Below are 7,493 nucleotides of genomic sequence, written 5' to 3'. Positions count from 1 at the left end.
ATATATATATATATATATATATATATATATATATATAAAATAGCCATTTTATTATTGTGACTTCTAATGCAGTTTAGTACATAGAGTACATATGATATATAAAAAAAATTTTAAGTTTAGCACATAGAGTACATATGATATATAAAAAAAAATTTAAATAAAAATTTACGTGCAGTTATTTTTTTATAAAATTAATAGTTGAGATGGTTAAATAATTTGACATATTTAAAAATTGTTAAATGGCCATAATCAATTTACTAGGCGATAAGATAAAAAATAAATTAGATAAATGAAATGTTTAACAAAAAATGTAATAGGTATTGTTAAAATATAATTTAAGATAATTTAGGTTAAAAGTTTATGAAAATAAAATGTCTGCTTTATTTATATGTGATATTATTATTATTATTATTATTATTATTATTATTATTATTATTATTATTATTATTATTATTATTATTATTAGTTGATATTAAATTAAATGAGTTATCATTAATGTGTACCAACTATCTACTAATAAAATTATTACACATGAATGAGAATTAGAACTATATCAATTAATACAATTAGAATAATTAAAAATATTGATGATTGATAATTAGTTTAATAATGTATTGATACCTTACTTTTATTAGTTGATAATGTATTAAATATTAATTTTATATAATTATAATAAAGATATTTTCTTAAATTAGTATAATTATACATTATTCATTAAATGTTAATTGTAATATAATTATAATAAAGATATTTTTATAAAATAAATTTAGAAGAGAGAATAATACTTTTATTTTGGAGGAAAAATAAATTCATAAGGAATTGACACCTCGCTTTTATTAGTTGGAAAAAAAATCAGTTTTAGTATATTAAGTAGATTTTTTTACGTATTAGTTTTATATTTAATATTAAAACATGACAATTTACTATGTTATTTTACTATTACTGTATGTAGTATTACATTATAAAATATAAAACTTGAAGTGATTATTATATAGTTTAGATAGATTGGATTAAATATGAAAATATAAAATAGAATATTATTATTAAATTTTAGTAATTTTAATTAGTCAATAATTTAAAATAAGATAGAAGTGACTATTTATAATTGAATAGTTTTGGTTGATTAGACTAAAAGAATTGAAAAAAGCCAAATTAACTTTAATATTAAATTTATTAATACGATTTTAATTTTATATAATAATTAGATAATAGATTAGTAAAAGCAAATGGAATGATGATTTTAATTAGTATTCGATAAAATATTCATTTAGAATAATTAAAAAAAAAGTAAAAATATGACATTATTAAAAATAATATATTTTTATGTTTAAAAAATTATATTTAAATAAAATATTTGCAAAATATAAAATTTAGAATAACATAGCTTCATGAACATCAATCATTAATCAATTATGAACTAACATAAAATTATAATATAATTTATTTATGAAAAAATAATCAACAATTAATATTAGTAAATATAAAAATTATCCAAACACTTTAATTAAAAGTATGAGTGATTAATCATTAATAATATTTTGTTCATAACAAAAAGTAAAAATATAATTATTCAGATTTAGATTTAGAAGAATTAACGTTATAAGTAACAAATGATCTATTTTATCATGCATATTACAAATTAATAAATCAAACTAACTGATATAATGAATTATAATTAATTAATTGGTATAAATTATAATAAATTATATGATATTTAAAAAATAAATAAAATGAATAAGAAGAAAACAAAATAAAATAGAAGAGATAGAAGACTACAATAAAATAAATTCAGTGTGAGAGTTTTTTTTTATAAATTTCATATCACATCCGTTTCAATAATAATAAATAAAAATACGTCAACTTGATATCTAAGAGAAAATGATGAAATAAAATCATAACACAGTTCTAAAGTAAAAGCTTAAATTAGACCATAATATCATTACACAACACAAATTGAAAGTAATTTTACACTACTATATACCATACAAACAGGTAAATGACTTAAGTTTAAATACGATTTTTTTTATTTATGCATACATGATAACACCATGGTTTATAAATGCCTCATGGATAACATATCATATATTGCTCTGAATGATGAGCACGGGAGTTAGAGAGTGTGTGGTGGTTTGTGTCCACGATAGTTGCCTTCTTGCGACGACGCCTCATAGGAAGAAAAAGAATTGTTGTAAAAGCTACCCAGTGGAAGAGTAATTGGTAAATAAATGATATTTTCTTCTAGCATATATGGTCTTTTATAGTGGTAAAATAAAAATAGAAGGAATAAAATTTTGTATTTTTATATTAGGAATAGAATTTAAAATTTATCCTAATAAAATTAAATAACTAATTAGTTATAACTCATGTATTGAAATAAATAAGATAAAAAATATTTTTAAGAATTAATCAAATCAATTAGTTGATAAAAACAATTAGTATAATTGATTTTATTTGATTTGTTGAATTCAAAAAAATAAATTAAGAAATAATTGATTAAATTAATTAGTTAAAATAATTGATTGAATTAATAATAATACACAGATAATTGAAATAGTTTATATACGGGTTTTTCAAGTTATTACAAGTTATTATTATTATTATTATTATTATTATTATTATTATTATTATTATTATTATTATTATTATTATTATTATTATTATTATTATTATTGGATAATGAATAAGAATTAGAATTATATCAATATTTTTAAAATTAATATAATTAAAATGACTAAAATTATTTAAAATCAATGTGCGTTATTAATATCATAAGATTTGATCATTTTATGATTAGAATAAAATATTCTTATCATGATTACCATGACCGGTGACATTATCATATCACTATTATTATTATTATTATTATTATTATTATTATTATTATTATTATTATTATTATTATTATTATTATTATTATTATTATTATTATTAAAAGTATTTTCAATTGATATATAATTGATAAAGAATTTAATAATGCATTAAATATTGATTTGATATAATTATAATGAAGATATGTTTCTAAATTAGTATAATGATGTATTATTCATTAAATATTAATTATAATATAATTATAATAAGATATTTTTTATAAAATAATTTAGAATAGAGAAAAATGCATTTATTTTGGAGGAAAAATGGAGTCACGATGGATCGACACCTCACCTTCATTAGTTGGAGAAAACCCAATTTTAGTATATTAAGTAGATAGATTAAGTAGATAGTAGATATTTTTTTCTTTTATGTTTTTTCCTGGTCCCACCAATAAAATAAATGGTGAGAGATTACATTTTATCCTCTCAAATTAAAAAATTGAGAGAATTTAATTCCTTAATTATCTATTACTCTTATTTAAATACTTCAATGAAAATATTTTACTAGTGTGAACTGTTAGATAATACTAAATAAAAAATACCAAAGAACCATTAAAATTTATTATTTTTAGCCATTAGCTAGTTATTAATGTTTAAAAATATGAATAAAGTATATTGTTAAATTACAAGACTAAAAAAATTAAATTGATGACTAAACAACGATCAAAATAATAAATTTAGATGACCTTCTAATATTTTTCTATTAAGTATATTGAATTAAATATAGAAAAATAGCAATTAGTAAATTAATACTTACAAATGTATTTATTAATATAAACTTATATTTATTTAATATATAAATAATAATATACTAAATATGCACATGTGTATTAATTATGAAAAAAATGATAAAAGATAGCCTTGTTAAAAGTTCAAATCTTTAAATATGAAACTCTCGTAAACATAACGACAATTTACCCATTTAAAATAAATAAATAAAAAATTTACTCAATTATAACAATTAAAAATTGGTTATTTATTTGTTCTGATTCATTTCTATATAATTCATTGTAACTTTTCACGTTTTACAATTAACACATAAACCGCGGTAAGTTCTAATGGTTTATGAAAAAAGCATCATAAATATAAATTGTGATAACTTTTCACGATTTATAAAGAATTCAGTTTGGGCATAAACCGTCGTAACCTCCCACAAATTTTGAGTACCTATATATATACATTGACCAAGAAGTTAGTTATACTATTTTAGTCGTATCAATATTTTTATATTGGATGTTCCATATGTGTCAAAGTTTTGTGGATGTTATATATCTTCCTTAGTTATACTATTTTCACTTAAAAAAATTATAGGACTACATGTTTGTTGGCGTTATCTTTAGGAATATCAAATAAAAGTAAATAAAATAATTTCGTGTTAACTAATGTCATTATGTAATACTGGTGTTTGAAAAATCAGACTATTACCATTAAAAGAGGAGAACTATTAGCACGTTTATTATATTGATTTGTGTGTCTATTATTATTATTATTATTATAGAAAATTTAAAATAAAGATGAAAAATAACAAATGTGAATTTTTAATTATGAATAAAAAATATATAAGTCCAAGTTTTATATTCATATTATTTTTTAATTATATTTAATCATATTAATACTGCAAGTATGATGAGGAGTACATGTGATTTTAACGTTCTATACTACCACCACAACAATATAAATAATAAAATGATTAAATATTTATATATTTCACATTTAAATTATCCATATATAAAAATTTTAACTATATATACATATATACTTTTACATTGTACACAAATTTTATTCATAATTTTTTTTATTAGTGATTCAATAGAATAGTATAAAATTATATCAAATCTAATTGTTCAATAATAATTAAATGCGTATTTAATTAAGGCGAATTCTTTCATGTATAATGGGAGACAATTCCACACCTATAAAAATGTGCTGGAAATAGTTGGTGTATGACAAGTGTCCAAAACAGTGAAATTGTCTAAAATTTTTCACGTGATAGGTTAAGTTAATAGTTTGTTAATGTTAGAAAGTTCCGAGTAATTAATGTGGGATAATCAATGGACTTATAAATGGGCTTTTTTTGGTGCAAGGTAAATGAATCCGAATTTTTGGACGAAGTTAAATAGTTTTTACAAATTTTTAATTAGTTTGTTATTTTTTGGACGTTGAGATTTAATTGGGTTTGTGAACATGTGTATATTCAAAGGCTTGAGTTACACACTAAGTGGGCCAAAGGATATCTGACCCATATTTTTAGTAGATTTTGAGTTAGGAAAAAAAAAATATATATATATATATATATATATATATATATATATATATAAATTTGTTGCACTCATGTAATTTATGAGGAGTTTATTAGTTTTATTTTGTATAAACAAAATTTGAGTATCTAATTTAAATAATTAGTGGTTAAAACGAATTTAATGAATGAAGTTATAGTTGATAATGTATTTCTAAAGGTGAGTAATTTGGAATTTTCAAAATTAGGATTTAAGATTCAGATTTAGAATTTATAATTTAGAATTTAAATAATTCACAAGAATCATGAATACAAACTATATAATATAACACTTGACAATAAAATTAATAACTGTAAACCATATATTACTATTTGTGAATCGAAAACCTATAATCATAAACACTAAATCCTAAAGTATAAACAATAATTTTGTTAAAGATAAACTGTAAATTCTATTTTGTAAATCATGAATCCAATAACTTAAATAATCACTAAATTATAAATCGTAAATTGATATATTGTAAATCCATAAACCATAACACATAAATCATAATTTGTAAACCTTAATTCATATATAGTAAAACATAAATCTTATGCATAAAATTTTAAATTCAAATCTTTAAATTTGTGAATTCTTTTTTTATATTAATTTAATATTTAAAATGTAGGATATAAAATTATGTTGTATCATTTGTTGTGCGTGTTGTTCTCTTATGAAAAGTAATTGTGTGGTTTATATTTTGATTTGTGTAGCTATTGTAATTGAGTAGTATAATGAGTAATTAACGTAGGTAGTTGAACGTGTGTATTGTTTTATTTTGTATAATGAAGGTTATATATATTTTTAGAGTAATTACTCAAATCAGTTCTCAAGAATTTTAAAAATGGATATTTTAATTCTTAAGAAAAATTAATACATAGATCAATCTTTAAGGTGTTACTCTAGTAGATAAATCAGTTCCCAATTCATTTTTCGACAGAATAACTACCCAGATCAGTCCTCAAAGATTTTAAAAATAGACATTTTAATCCCAAAAAAAAAATTAATGTACAAATCAATCCCAACGTTTTTTTCTATTAAACATAATACTATAATAGTCTTCCGTCTAAAAATAAAATAAAATAAAATAATAATAATTATTATTATTATTAATTGCCTAATAATATTGTACTATAAATTTTTGTATTTTTTGAACAAAAATAATAATAAATTTATTTATTAGATTTATATATATATATATATATATATATATAGTCACTTATTAATAATAATAATAATAATAATAATAATAATAATAATAATAATAATAATAATAATAAATAAAATTATTAGAGATTATTTTTCAAGAAATTTAAGGTTAAAATATTTGATATTTTTGTATTTAATATAATCAAAAGATGTCATATTTTAAAAAACATGTATGTATTAAAAGAAACATGTATTTAATATAAATTCAAATTAAAATATTTTCTTTTAATACATGTTTTTTAATACAAATATATTTTTAAAAAAAAAAGACATCTTTTGATTATATTAAATACAAAAATATCAAATAGTTTTAACTTTAAATTTTTTATAGAATAATCTCTAATAATTTTATTTATTATTATTATTATTATTATTATTATTATTATTATTATTGAGTGACTATATATATGTAAGAATCTAATGAATAAATTTATCATTATTTTTGTCCAAAAGATACAAAAAATTATAGTACAATATTATTAGGCAATTAATACTAATACTAATAATTATTTTATTTTATTTTATTTTTGGACGAAGGACTATTATGTCTAACGAAAAAAACGTTGGAGATTGATTTGTACATTAATTTTTTTGGAGACTAAAATGTCAATTTTTAAAATCTTTGGGGACTGATTTGAATAGTTACTCTGTCGAAAAATGAACTGGGGACTGATTTGTCTGCCGGAGTAAAACCTTGGAGATTGATCCGTGTATTAATTTTTCTTAGAAACTAAAATGTTCATTTTTAAAATTATTAAAGACTAATTTGGGTAATTACTCATATTTTTATTTTCGTTTAATAGTTTATATATATGGACCAGGCATATTATGTAGCAAAATTATTTAGGTGTGTGCACTTCCAAGTTCCAACTAGGGGTGTGCATGGCCTGGCCCGACCCGAAGATTCGGTCCGGTCCCGAACACTTTAAGGCTATTTTGGTGTGATTTCACTGGGTTTAAGATCGAGTAAGGGTCTCAAAAAATAGACTCGGTCATTATTTCGGGTCGGGTCCGGGTTATAGTTCATGTCACCCGAACTCGACCCGGTGGTCCGGTCATCATACACAATTAATATTTTGTGTTATTAGTGATGGATGATGGCTATTCTTATGTGGAATTTAAGTATTGTAAATATTAA

Source organism: Arachis ipaensis, chromosome B6, assembly GCF_059453495.1.
Source record: "Arachis ipaensis isolate K30076 ecotype BB chromosome B6, ASM5945349v1, whole genome shotgun sequence".
Classification (NCBI taxonomy): Eukaryota; Viridiplantae; Streptophyta; class Magnoliopsida; order Fabales; family Fabaceae; genus Arachis; species Arachis ipaensis.
Note: the sequence above shows the minus strand (reverse complement) of the source record.